Consider the following 15499-nt stretch of genomic DNA (forward strand, 5'->3'; position numbering starts at 1 on the left):
TAGGGTCTGAATTGATACAAGCCACTTGTGGAAAAGTAGATTTGATAAGGGACCGAATCATGGCGGCTTAATCTAAATGGAAGAGCTATGCCGATTATGTTTTCTTGCGAGTACCGCCAACTAAGGGAGTAATTCGCTCGACAAAGAGGGCAAGTGTGTTAATGTATTTTACGTAATGATGTGAGAAAGTACACCCCTACATTGATATTGTCAAGACTAAAAAGCCACATCAGCTTGTCATGGATTGACACATGAAGAGCTACTCGAAGAGAACTTTGATTATAAGGACAGCAATCCTCACAATCGAATCTGTAACTTTTGATAAAGTTCGGTGGAGCAATCTCATTGATTAAAGGGGCATCTCGTTAATGAGAAGGTGAAGTGCGGTCGAAGTATCCTCACCTATGCAGATACCTAGGTACGCCTCAATTTCGAGGACGAAATTCTTATAAGGTGGGGAGGATGTTAAATCCGTGCCCAAAACCCGGTTTGAAACGCGATCGACCACCGGTCTGGTTTAAACCTTTTGTGTAGAACCAAGAGTGGAGTACGCTCGTGAATCGTGGGTCATAATACTCAAGCCATCACACGAGATTGTCGACCGCGAAACAGGGGAAGTCCTCGAGGAAAGATCCACCGTCGAGAGAAGGGGGAAAATCGCGTCCACGAAAGCATATTCTTGGAATTCCCTTATGATAGGGATCCCGGGGCCCGCACCTGAATCGCCCTTATCCACTTAACGATGATTGGGAGTAAGTCACTATCCGAATAATTCATGCCTATGCATGACCATTAATAAGCATAAGAACTGGAATGGGCTTGGGCTTAGGAGCTTAGTCTTTTTCTAATTGTAACTAGAACTTAGGACATGGGCCATGGGCCATGGGCCCAAGTGGATCCAATGGCCCAATGACTTAAACTAGACCTTGGGCTTATACCTAACCAAACAAGCTCCTAAACAAATGGACCTAAGGACTTGAGACTAACCAAACAAGACCTAATGCCTAGATGGGTTATTAAAGACCCAAAACTACTATTCACCTCACATTTCAATCCTAAATCGTGGAGAGGAGAGGAGAAAAAGAAAGAAGAAGAAGAGAAGAAGAAAGAAGAAGAAGAGAAAGAAGAAGAAAGAAGAAGAGGAAGAAGGAAGGAGAAGGGAGAAGTATGGTGGAGCACAAGCTATCATCATCAACCCTTGGTGAGTCTCTTTCTCTCTCTCTCTCTCTCTCTCTCTCTCTCTCTCTCTCTCTCCATCTCTCTTTCCCTAATTCTATTACCTAGGGTTTGAATTGGTTGAGCACACCTTGAGTGCTCCATCTACTCAATTAGAAGAGCCATAATGGCAAATCCTTGATGTTTAACTATGAAGCACCTAACCCTACCTTAAACCCATTCACCCTTCTCCATTTATGAACCCTAAGTTGGGGATTTACCTCCATTTATGGGTTTTACCAACCCTCATGGAAGACCGTAGATGTGTGGGTTTGAGGGGTGTTAAATAACATAAATTAAAGACCCTTTCAAAACCCCAATACCCAAACCTATGGGTTTTCTTTCCATATGTATTTTAATGGAAGAAAACCTAATCGATCATGGGGTTTACAAACCCATGTTGGGTGTATGCTATGGCACCTTGGTTGGAGTTGTTCTCATGGCCAAAGAGACCCCTAAAAACCCCTAAGAATACCCCATTTTAGCCCAAGACTTTGGGGCTGCAAAACCATTCTCGGAATGGCATGAACAAGAAGATGGCACATGGACAGCACATGCAAGTGCCTGCCCCGAGAAAGTAGATCCGCGGTGGGAAGCCCGAGAGGGACAGCACATGGACAGGCACATGGACAGCACATGCAAGTGCTCCCGAGAAAGATCTGCGGTGGGAGGTCCGAGAGGGACAGCACATGGACAGGCACATACAAGTGCCGTCCTGAGAACCTAGATCCGGTGGGAAAGTCCGAGAGGGACAGCACATGGACAGCACATGGACAGCACATGATATAGCCTTGTATGTGCCGGTCCCCTATTTTAGCCTTGTTTGATAACTTATGGGGCCCAACTCTTCTAGCCCTAAGGCACTAATCTCTCCCCACGTTGTACACTCTCTTTAGGTTGACCGACCGGCTCGGGAGCGTATTAGTACGTGGGACAAGTGTACTTGGCATCGAACGCCGATTTGAAGAGCTCCGCATCGACGATTGACTCGAGAATCGGTGAGTGAGTTAAGCAAACGTCTTAATTTATGGAATGTTTGTGTGTCGTGTCTTGCGAATGTCATTCATGCATGTGTGCTATAATATATAATTATTAGTAAGATATAGGACGATATAAATGTTTAGATGTTGATAGGACTTTACATTCTTGTCTTGCGATATTATTTATTTTCTTGCACTATGGTGCGAATGGTGTTGGATTTAGTTATGGGACTCGGTGCCGGTTGGTCTGGACCCGAGGATTCCATAATATGGACTCACTCATGGCATGTAGACTTAGGGCTTCGAGCGGGATCCAAGTGCCGGTGGGTCTGGGCTTGAGATTGCCGTACTTGAAATTGCATTAGAGTTGTCCATTGCATTAGGTGGAAACGGGATGGTGACCGACCGACGCCTTCGGTATTCACATCTCGTACTTGTATACGTACGTATGGGCTAGAGGGGCGAGAGGATAGTCGGCCGACCGTATTTCGGTATCTATGGACTCGGCCTGCCGGCCTATGCACATGCGTCCTCACTCATACAATAGGTGAATGCTGGCTAGGATAAATGTTTACCCAAGACTATGACCCTTACCGGCAGGGGGTTAGGTGTCGGTCAAATCCGTGGGTTCCGACCGTTATTCGGGTATACCCACCCGGAAGTTGGGCGCCAACCGTATTTTGGGCCGAACGCCGGGACGGGATTTGACTCGGGGGTTTGCGTATATCTCTTGGTGGAGACCGCACAAGGCTTCAGCAGCGACTCGGGTTTGTCATCGCCGGTATACCATCCGTTTATGGTACCGATGTCGGGGATGCTACCTAAGGTGTTGCTATAGTACTATACCGACTTAGTTGTGTGTTAGGTGGATAACAATAAAACTATACATCATCATTCATTCATGTAGCATGATTGTAAATTGTATGTGATGTACGGTCTACCTTGGTGGTATGGGACACCTTGGTATCCGTCCATCATGTATGGTTTTGCATCAACCCCATTCATTATTATTATTGTGTATGTTTGTGTGGCTTAGCCACTCATTGGGCTCATTGGAGCTCACTCCTCGAGGAAACATATTTTTAGTTGATGCAGTACATTCGAGCAGAGTGGCACGAGTACGAGACTCCCGAGGCTGGTTACGTTGATTGGTGGGCTCCAGAGATCGTGGAGCATGGACCGAGTGTTGCGCGATGTGTGTTCCTTGGCGGGAGTGACTTATGGCGGTGGCCATCTTTTGATGCACTTGATTATTCATTTTGAATTATAGGTGTATTCTTTTGATTCCTTTCATGATAGATGTATTATTTATATAGTAGGTAATACATAGGTCCCGATTAGAACGAATTGTACTTGAAGGGGTAAACTTGAATAGATGATATTTTATATGCTATCACCTAGCTTCTGCTAACTCTGATGTTATTAATATTAATCCTTTTTTTTTTTACCTATTATCTGTCGTTGTGAATGAGTAAGTCTTGGGTACTGCATCAGTGATTCTGGTGGTTAGAGAGCGTATTGGTACGCTCTAGTTGCATTCCCCGTGGTTCAGGGATGGGGGTGTGACAGGGAGTATGCCAGTGTTGCTGCCATCAAAGGAGGCTGGGTGCTATGTCCTTTGGAAGGGGCCAAGTTTGTCTTGGCAATAAAAGTAAGGACCCGCTGGGAAGGACCAAATCTCGAGAGGTCATCACTATCATCAGTCATATTATTTGTAAGTGTCATATACAACAGCTGACGATCAGTAGGGGACAAACATCTGTTGGGGTCGTTCCCAGGATAATAATACACTATGTTCCCTTCTGCAAAGATGTTCAGAAGTATGCCTAACTCCACTTCATTGAAAGCATTAGGCACCCCCTTTACAAAAGAAGTCAATCTAATGCTCTCCGCATCCTCTTGGATGAGTACCAGATTGGAGTAAAACTCTCTAACTAGTGTGGGGTAGTAGAATTTGGGGGTGGTCAGCATGCTACTCCACCTTAGATTGCTGAATCTGATATCTACTTTGAAGGCAATCAATTCCTCAATCATGGCATCCCTCTCCACTAAAATCTTCCTATCTTGGAGATGCTCTTGATAAACGTCCTCAGTCTCTGCAGATATAAATCTCTCGGCATTGAAGTCTAGGGGAAGAGGTGGCAAAATGGCTAGAGCATTTCTCCAGCATAGGGCCATGGATTATTCCCTATATACAAGAGACCAACAAAGGACAACCATGATTGAGCCAAACTAAAATAAATAAGATAAAATTGATAATGTACATATATAAATGCATATATATGTATTTATATAGGATTTACTTGGACAAGAAGAGTTACACAACAATTAGACAAGCCATAACTACCAATAGGGAGTATGATTACCTTGGAGAAAAAAAAATATATATATATATATATAATCCCTAGGGCATGGACATGAAAGGAGGTGATCTTATAGAAACAAACCTATGCCCTTGGTTACCCCAATGTTCCCAATTAAAATACCAAACTCGTGATTTGATTAAATGAAAACCTTAACAAACAACAAAGTTTGAATGTGGAAGAATCAACTCAAAAAGGAAATGAACTTCAAATTCCTATCCTAGGAATCACACAAACAAATAAATATGCTCGAAGAGGTGTTAATGAGTTATTTTTCCATGGAAATTATAGGGCATACAATGAAATTAGTCATGCCTTGGATTTTCTCCCCCAAAATAGTAGGAATTCGGGAGTTGTCTCAATCACTACTTAGAAACAATTGGAATAATTCTACTAAGCACAATGTATTTGACCAACAAATTCTAAGTGTTTCATTGGAAGGAATTTTTTTTTTAAACACAATCACAACCCCAAATAAGCACACAGTAGTAACCCAAAACAGTGGCATTATTCGATTGGGATTTGATTCCACCAAACCCTAGCCTCAATCAAAATTTTGATATGGTTTTGGCATTGACATGGCTATGCTAATGCAAATAAAAGCAAAAATAATTACAAACTCACTATAAATATCCTTAATCAGTGGAAAAGAAAAAGGAATGGAAAAGCAACCGAGAAAACCCTAGAAAGGGAGAGGAGGGAGAAAGGAAGAGAGAAATAGGGAAAGAACCCTGTCCTCACCCTTTGGAGCCAAAATGAGTTTGAAAAACTCGTGGCTGTGTTTTTATAAAATTTAGCAAACGGACGCCCGAACGGAGCCACCATCGTGATTCCATCCGTAAATTCGTCCAGCGTAAAATTTTAATTTTTCGTTCTTGGAACTGCATGGAACATCGAACATAACCACGACTAAGGATTCGTCCGTAGCCCAGTTTGTTTCGGTATTTTTACCAAACCAAGCTCTCTAAGGATAGAGAAACGAGCGGATTCACATTACATAATCCGTCCTGCTTATTTTGCTACGGAGCCACGAATGGATTCACAGCATTGATTCCGTCCGTGAGTCCATCTGTGTTCTCTTGGGAATTTGAGCCCAATCTTGTGTGACCTTGTGGTCATGCCTATATGTGATGATTATATGACTATATCTTGTGTATACACCCATGTTGTGTAATTTATTCATGTTAATTGTTTGACCCTTATTTTATGCCTTAAGAACAAAATGTTAGGGCCTACACCAGTAAGGCAAGTCCATAGGGAGTGACAGTCACTAAATATACTCTATGACTTTTATTTTATATGAAGGAGAATGATTTATCTTGAGAATGAAACTCATAACCCAATGAGCCCCTTCTCCTTTAGAAGGCAAGTGAATGGAATAAAACACCGGGGTAGGATATATCATGTTTCCTAAACAAAGTGAAGAAGAGTAAAATGGGATATAAATTTCATTAATAATATTAAATTATTAACCTTAAGTAAAAAGGGGTTAGATCACGAAGTAAGATAGGCAACATAAGTTTTACTTAAAAGGTTATAAGCCTCGTGAACAAAGAAACTTAGATTAATTAAGAAGCCCAAACCCCGTTCACTACACTTGAACCAAATAGGATCAGTGGGAACTTAGAACAGAGTGGAATGTTTTCCCATTCCATGTGCAAGGCATAGGATAAAGAACCAAGTATGAGGTAAGTGTTATGCAACCCCCTTAGCATATGAGAAGAAGAAAAACTGTACCTATGTAGTGTAAAAACCTTAATGGGATGTATAGGATCCAAAATTTGTTCCCAGATAGAGTAAGAAAAGATAATGACCTAATAATAAGCTTGTTGTTTTAAATAACTTAGTTTAAACAATTAATGGAGACCTTGTACAAGTGAAAGTCCACTCATGTAATCCCCCAAGTTGGTGGCAGCCCTATTTTGATTTTTAACATAGTTCATCCAAGCCTTTAACTGAATCTATGAATAGAGTGCCAAATTTTGTTTAGAACTTCCAAATAACCTCCATCCAGAAGGTAATAAGGCTATAAGGTTGGACAAAAACCCCGAAATAAGAATGAAGAACTAACTATGAGTTTCCCCATTTTTATGAAGTCTATCGGACCCACATCCGAGTTGTGACCTGTACTTATACCGGATCCATCTGTGATTAGTGTCTTTTGGACTGGATCCTCTAACTTGTTGAACCTTAGGATTGACCTTCCTACATGGATTAGCCTTGTTTGGCCAGTGCATCCTTAGGGATATGATTATAATTATTTGAAGTTATTTTGTACTTAAATGTATGTGTGGATTTTGAAACAAAATAAGTACCTTCCTTAATCCTTAATTGTTCAACTAGGATGGTTTTTTCTGCACTGTTGGTATGACCTTGCCTCGATCTTACTATGTTAGCTAATTCAAGCCCTAACCTTAGTCAGGTTATTTGTGGGTTAGTAGTCAATAAATTTGATGTTGGCCCTAGGTAAGCCACGGGTAGGCTAATTAGCAAGGCTTGTCTGACCTGAGACATCATTTAGAAGAATTGACCTATACCAAGACTATTAAGTGATCATTTAGTTCTCGAAAAGAAACTAATATAGACTTACTTTTTATTGGACGGTTAAATTGTAGACTTATGAAGTTGTGAAGGCTGAAACTGAAGGATGTAATAGGACCTTTTCCAATAACAGATATGAATGGAATAATGGGTCACCAAATGCGTTCCCTCCGTACTGGGAGTGAACATTCCATCAATATTCCAAATCATTCTAAAGTTGGGTTAGGTAATGGAAGGATCCGAATTGAAAACATTCAGAATGTGAACCCTGTGTAAAGGAGAGTATGAGCTCGATCTTGTAACTCAAGGTAATGATAGTTGACACCGACCCAACCTAGATTACCTAAAGGACCTTTTGTTCCTTATGATGTAACCTGGTGTCTGAGGCCCTAATTTCCTTGGACAAATTGAGGCATCGATTTTTAACCCAATCGAGCCTAGGGTTACCTTGAACCACATCCCCTGTGGTGATGCGATTCTATAGGGAAGAGAGTTGTGAGTTTCTGACCTGGTGTGCTAGGCATTGCCCCACTTCTGACTGGACCCCTGACTTACTCTGGGTAGTGGTTGAGTAAGAAGCATTGTTATTTAAAGCCCTTAGACACGTCAAATTTCGAGGATGAAATTTTTATAAGGTTGGGGGAATGTTACACCCATACCCGAAATACACCCTAATACCACAGGTCAGATTGAACCTTTATTGACGGGAGGTGCCACGATGCCAGTGGTCAACCCCTATGACCTTGGATGTAACAGTCAAGGAGGAAAGCTCGAACCCGAGGCTTGTATCCATATCCTGAAGGGCGATTGAACCACACCATGGTTAAAACTTAAACCCTAAATTTTATTATACATCCCCTTCGGAGTCCTGGAAGTGTGGGTCAAAGCCCCATAATTTTTCTTATAATTTAGGCCCTTACAGCAGCAACGGAGTCACAAACGGACTCACAAGACTAGTTCTTTTCGTGGATCCGTCCGTGCTGTTTCTTGTCCTTTTGTTGTATTTTTATGTGGGACCCACGTCCCCACGTCCCCATGTTTCGGACACAATAACTAGGTCCTTGGACAAGATGGACTCCCACCCTTATGTTCTCTTGGTTTGTTGGGCCATGAAAGTGGGCCCATAAGATATAACTAAAATAAATAATGATTCTTTTATTTAGTTAAGCCAAACAATCCCTAAAACTAAAATAGCTTTAGGACCTTAGGCTAAGCCAAATGTGCCCTAGCTAATTGAACCTGATAGGGTTTGTAACCTTAACCAAATAGGCCTTAAGGCCCACTTAAACTTAAAGGATTCTTGGCCTTGGGGGCACCTAGGGAAACAAGCCCTAAGGCCCATTTATCTTTTATAAAGGAGGGCTCAGCTCTAAACTCTCCCATTTCTCCCCCTCCAAGCCAAACCGTGGAGGACAAGAAGAAAGGAAGAGGAATGGGAGGGGAAGGAAGAAAAAGGAAGGGAAAGCAAGAGGAGTCTTGGTGTCCTACCTCCTCTCCTCTTGCTGTCCGGACAAGGATTGAAGAAAAGAAGAAAAAGGGAAGAAGGTGAGAGGAGAAGGTGGATCTTCAAGGCTGGCTGGAGTTGGGGTTTGAGCTCCACTAACCTAGGTATGTTTTCATCTCATGGTATCTTCCTCTTCTCCATTTATTTTTGGGTTTGGATAGGTTTATTGAGGTAGAGCTGATCTAAGGTTCTATTTGGGACTCAAGGTGGAGCTTAGCCTTGGTGGGGGCTCTATTAATGAAAACCAATCCCTAATGTTAGCTCCACTTAGCCTTGGTACAACCATTTCTGCTGTTCCATGATTTTTCCAAATCCTAAACCTCATATTTGGATCAAGGAGTTAAATCCTTGTGTGATCTTGGACCTAAGAGGTAGGACTAGGTTCTAGTGACCCTAGGAAGGCCTATGACTTCCTCCATGACCATGAGGGCCATGTGAACCCAGGTTCCAAGATGGAGAAGAAAATCTTAAGAAATCTCGAAAGAACCTCGACGGATGCACGAATGGATCCAGTGTCGGGGTTTTGTCCGTAAATTCATCCAGTGTATGTTGGTAACTGGTTCAAGTGGAGCCAGGAACGGATTCACTCTGTTGCTTCCGTTCGTGATTCTGTTCCCTCTCGGGAATATCTCAGGGATGGAACGGATGCAGGAACGGATTCATGTGGAGGTTCTGTCCGTGAATCCGTCCCTCATATAGTGACTTGTTGGCCTGAACGGAGCCAGGGATGGACTTACCCTGTTGCTTCCGTCCGTGAATCCATCTGTGCTGTCTTATTTGAAACCCAACTTTAACTTTGGAGGCATAACATAGGACCCCTCTATAAATCTTTTAACACTTACTCTCACGTCCTTATGTTATTATACGATTGATAAGCATCTTGCACATTTGCATTATTTATCTTGATTGTGAACTGGTTCGAATGTGGATGTGTTAATTGTTTTAGTATTATATCAGGTTACGGTGCTGGGTATATCGGTACCGGGACCCCAGGAATGTTTATAAAAATATGTTGACTGTCATCCTGCTCTGTATGCGCCATACCATTCTAGTACCTGGGTATTAGATGGAATGGGACGTTGATGCACCCGGAATACCTCTCGGGGTGATAGGACTTGCATATAGTATATCTGTGGTTAGGATTCTTGTCGATTAGGATTCTTGTCCCCTTATGCTACGACCCTTACAAACAGGGGTTTATGTGTTAGATAGTCTGAGCACCTGTTGCCCGTGGGGGAGAGAGGCCAGGTCAGGGGTAGTGATGGCTATCGGGGTCTGCCACTGGGTGGTCTGGTGGCTTCGACCGGTGTAGCCTCCCTTGTGATAACTGAGGTTTTATTGTGACGATAAGTTAAGTGACCCACAGTGTCTCCCGAATTATCATAGTAGCATATACCTGACTTAGATTTACGTGCTAGGTGAAAAATAAATCTCACATGTGCATGCATCATGGATTGGTTTCAAATTGTGTGTTTGTATGTATGTGCATTTCCCTTTACTCTCTCACTAGCTTGTGGAGCTAACCCCGTTGCGCAACCTCTTTTTAGTTGATTATGCAGGTAATCTCTTGATGAGCTCCTTTGATGCGAATCGAGTGCAGCCAGTGACTTGGACTTGGATGTCGATGTACACCCAAGAATTGTGCCCTTGTGGCGTGATTTAAATCTTTATTTTTGTAATCATCTTTAGCCATGTACGGACTCCATGTATAAATTGATGGAATTTACTTGATGGTTATGGGAGATAGTAGCTATAGAATATGTTATCATTAGTGAACAGACACCTTATATTATTCGATTTTAAAATGATTTACGCTTTCACTGAATTCAACCTCTTTATTGTAGAATGAATTATTCCATTAGTTTACGTACCTTGACACTATCATGTTTGATATTGGGTAGGTTGTGGATCGGGACACTATGTCTGTGATCCTAGTAGTATTGGGATGACACTTGTCGTCTCAGTCACCCCTTTTTCTTGTAATAAATCCTTTATTGGGATGGGGGCGTGACACTTCGTGACCAACTTACCCAACACCAGAAAAGGGATGAATGCAATCTGGGTGATTGTTGACGGACTGACAAAGTCAGCTCACTTTATCCCCATCAAGATAACTTACTCGATGGAAAAGCTCACCCAGCTATACGTTGAAAATGTAATATGCCTGCATGGCATGTTCGTCAGCATTGTGTCCAACAAGGACCGCTGATTCACATCAAGATTTTGGAAGAGTCTACAACAAGCACTGGGATCCCAGCTAAATCTCAGCACGGCCTTCCATCCCCAGACGGACGGACAGTCCGAAAGAACCATTCAGACTTTGGAGGACATGCTCAGAGCCTATATATTAGAAATAAAAGATAGTTGGGATGCCCACATTCCCTTGGTGGAATTTGCTTACAATAACAACTATTACTCCACCATTGGCATGGCACCGTACGAAGCTATATATGTCTGGAAGTGCCGCATAATGCTGTATTAGGATGAAGTTGGAGAACGAAAGTATCTTGGGATTGAAATGATACAGGCAACCTACGAAAAGGTGGATGTGATCAGGGAAAAGATCAAAGCGGCCCAATCCAGACAGAAGAGTTATGCCGACAATCGAAGGAAGGACATTGAATTTGGAGTCAGTGAGAAGACATTTCTCCGAGTTTCTCCAACAAAGGGGTTGCTACATTTCAGCAAGAAGGGTAAGCTGAGCCCAAGATATATCAGCCCATATGAAATCCCAAAAAGGGTTGGACAAGTAGTGTATCGACTGGCACTACCGCCGTCCTTGCAAGGCGTCCATGATGTTCACCATGTGTCAATGTTAAGGAAATATGTCAACAACCCGGCACATGTGCTCTCGGCTGAACCCGAGCAACTGGATGCTGATATGACCCATGAGGAATAGCTGATAGAGATATTGGACAGTAAGGAGCATAATCTCCATAACCGCACGGTCACATTCTTTAAGGTTCGATGGGGAAACTGCCCAGTAGAGGAAGCCTCGTGGGAACGCGAAGAAGAAATGCGAGAAAAGTATCCTCAACTCTTTGAGCTACTGGGTAAGCCAATTTCAAGGATGAGATTTTTATAAGGTGGGGAGGAATGTTAAACCTTCCCCAGACTGACTGGAATTTTGCTTGAAGGACAGGAGCCTGTGACCAATCACCCAAGCACACTGTGGACTGTCACCCCTGTGGTTGAATTCAGTGGAGAACCTCCAAGGATGTCATCCAGTATACCTGTGAGAAGATAGGTTGCAGACCCATGCAGCTGCTCAGCTTACAGCTTGATGTACAACTCCAACTCCAGGTAATCTCTCTCCCTCCCAAATACCTAGGGGCCATACCTATTCAGATGTGTATTTGGTCCTGGTAGGGGTATTGGTGAAGTACCCAAGTGTTAGACCTAACCTCTGTGCAAGCTCAAGGCAAATACAACTGTATTTCATTCTCTGGGCAATGCATTGGGCAATTGACCCAAATGCCCAGTGAAACGCCCAATCTAAAACCTGAATTTTTTACTCCAGACACCTGGGAACCATGTAAATAGTCTGTGAATACCCCTTAGAGGTAGATGGGAATTTTAGAAACCATTACCCACCTCTAGAACCAAGTGGACCCCACCAATACAGCTGGAATGGCCCAGAATGCACTAAAAAATGCATTCTTGGGAGAAGGGCTTATGGCCAAACAGGCCCTAAGTAGTTCAAAACTATAAATAGGAGGGACCAACCCTCCCATTTCATTTGTTGCCTCTACAGTAATAGAAAGAAAGAAAGAGAAGGAGAAGGAAGAAGAAGAGAAGGAAAGAGACGGAGAAGGAAGGAAGAAGGGATCAAGGATTGGTTTGGGCTTTGGTTTAGCTTCCCTAGAAGTTCAGAGGTATGAACTATAGTCCCTAAACACTACTGTCCATTCATGTTCGCTTCCAGTTCTTATGCCAGACTGGTGTATCTCTGGCCAGTAGTGCTCAGAGCATCACCTGGATGCCTAGTAGGACTTTGGATCATGCATGCATGAGCATTGCATGCAAGATCTATTCATTCAAAGATTGGATCAGGGGCTGCTACTGCAGTTGAGATCGAAGTCAAGTCTCTGAGATGAGTTGCACTGTAGACTTGCACCTAGATCATGTTACATGGGCATGGATCTTTGCATGCAAAAGGATTCCTTCGCGCCTTAGCATAAGACCAGACTTGTTGTGAGTAAATACATGTAATTCATGCCATGCATGCAGCTAAAGCTAGATCTAAAGCTTGAGCTCAGCCATTATAGCCATTCTCTATGTTGTCAAAGCTCACCCCGGCCAACTTCCAAATGGGTAACCTGACCTTGAATCCATTAGGACCAATCCATTTATCTTAATTTTAGGTCCACAAACATCCTAGTATCTTCCCTAGTTGAAATCATGGCCAGGCCTACAGCAAAATCCAAAAATCTGAGCTGAATCTTGTGTTAAATAGGCTTTGGGCGATGCACTGGGCGATTGACCCAAATGCCCAGAGTTGTTGTTTGGGCTCAGATAAATTTCTACTTTTTGGACCTTCACCTAGAATAGCATGGGGAGGATGAAAATGATTGAAAAACCCTTCCCATTGGTCCTTATTGTCATCCACACCCCGGGTGCTCAAGTGGGCCCCATAGGGCTAGGGAACCACACACAGACCTAGTCTCACTTGGGCTATGAACCCTTCCACTGGTTTATGAGATTGGTAGGGCCATGCATAGGTAGACCATGCTGTGACAATACTAAGATAGGTGAACCCTGCATCTCTGGATGATGCACTGGGAAATGGACCCAAAAGCCCAGTGCAAGATCCAGAGAATTCTAAGTAATATCTATATATGCAGAGTCGAGTCCAATTAAACCTAGACCAACTCTAGGACATTGATATAATCTTGAACAATGTTTGACATACTTTAATGATCCGATTAACTAGGTTTTGACCCCAAGCTCGAGGTGCAGTATCAGATACCGACCGGGATTGAGCTGACTGTTGAGCAGGCGGGACTAGAACATGAAATTAAATCGTGTGTGTAAATGTAACATGACTAACGAGTCATGGCAAATACAATAATGCTATTTACTCTGTTCATTTGTTTCAATTGCTTTATATTTTGTTAAATACTGAATTCTTGACTGATGGATAATGAGAATGAACAATGATGCTTATATGTGAATTGCTAGATTAGATTTCGTAGTCGGCTTGGAAATGAGGCCTATGGTAGCCCGTAGAATGGGATGTGGTTGACACCACCTGACTCATACTATGCCATATAGAATGCATAGGGCTAGAGTATCATCACCAGTGCTATGAACCCTTGCCAACAGGGGTTAAGGTGTTGGATGTCTGTGAGAGTACCTATATGAAAGAGAAGAAGGAAAAGAGAAAAAGGAATAGAAATGTTTTACACCGAAAAGGTGATTATGTGGCTAAATACCAGTAAAAGGAAAAAGTTATCTTAAATTGATGATGGATGCCTCACAGATTAATCCCAGAGGGCTGGTCGGGCTGACCATGGAGAGCATGTTGGAGCTGATCGGTCCTCTCCGACAACTCAATGGGTGTATCGCGGGAAAGGGTTAAAAGCCCGCACCAGGGATACATGTATTGGGGATTGTAGTAGCACTTTTACCTGCCTTAATTGTGATGTTAGGTGGCTAATAAATAAAATGAACTGCATTTCATGTAGGACTCATTTGGTTGTGCTTGCATGTGCATGCATGGTTATGTTTCATTCACGGGCTCGGTGGAGTTCACACTCTCTTGTCTATGCTTTTGTTAGATGATCCTGTAGGTGGATGTTTCAGTGGCGGGGAGGCTCATCTCACAGAGGTGGGCCATGGTTATTATGACTGTGTTGGTGTGGACTCGGACGGAGGTCATACCTCTGGTGCGAGTCTTTTCTATGATAGTTGATGAGGACCCATAATGGGTGGGCAGCTGACTGTGTGACCATGGGATTCTTCTTGGTTGTAGTTAGGGATCCCCTTTTGTATAGCTTTATTTTGGGGTTCGGGTTGCCTTGTCCTGTTTATATTCTTTTGTAAAGCTTGGTTGGAAAGAGTTGGGACTACTGATGTGAGAGAGAGAGAACTGGTACAATGATGGTTGTATATATTTTTAGTTTTTAATGTTTAATGTAAGTATTAGTTTCCTCAGCACTCTGTGATCTATTAATTTATTTCATTATTGTGGGTGTGTGTGTTTGTGAATGGTACTAACAGCTTCTAGATCCTTGGGGTTTGGCGGATTTCTATCGTGCAATTCGGATCACCTATCTAATCCTCCCAAGGGGTGGTTTGGGGTTTGACAGTCTAGATCCTACCCCCATTACCTAGGTTGTATGTGTTTTTCAAAAAAATAAATAAAAAACTAAAACATTGAATGTAAAAAAAAAATTCTGCCACTTTTAGACATCTTTTCCCAATCTTGTAATCTCCTCCCATGGTTGAGACCTATTACCTTTATCCAGGTTTGGATCGTTACAATGGTTGGACTTCATGATTTATAAACCATTTGTGGCAGAGTTTATTGAAATGATGTTCTATAATAAAATAAGCAAGGGCATTTTTATTTACAAAATTTCATTTGAGACCTGTAGTGTTATCAAATCAGACCAGGGTTTTAGTAATCTGTATCGATATTGGTATAGCGGTATACCCCTATTTTCTTCGAAACATTGAATTAAAATTTTTTAAACATTTTTAGTCTTGTTCGTACCGATCCATCAATATGGGATCAAATAGGAATTGATATCGGTCTTCATCAATACTGATACGAATCGGCCAATCTGAAACCGATTCCTCAAAGTATGAATCATCCAAACCACCCAAACCTGGGGGGGAGGGCCATTTCAGTCTGTAGACTGTATGGGTGTTGAGCAGACTATAGGGATGGT

This window comes from Telopea speciosissima, chromosome 10 (genome assembly GCF_018873765.1).
Source record: "Telopea speciosissima isolate NSW1024214 ecotype Mountain lineage chromosome 10, Tspe_v1, whole genome shotgun sequence".
In the NCBI taxonomy this organism is placed as follows: domain Eukaryota; kingdom Viridiplantae; phylum Streptophyta; class Magnoliopsida; order Proteales; family Proteaceae; genus Telopea; species Telopea speciosissima.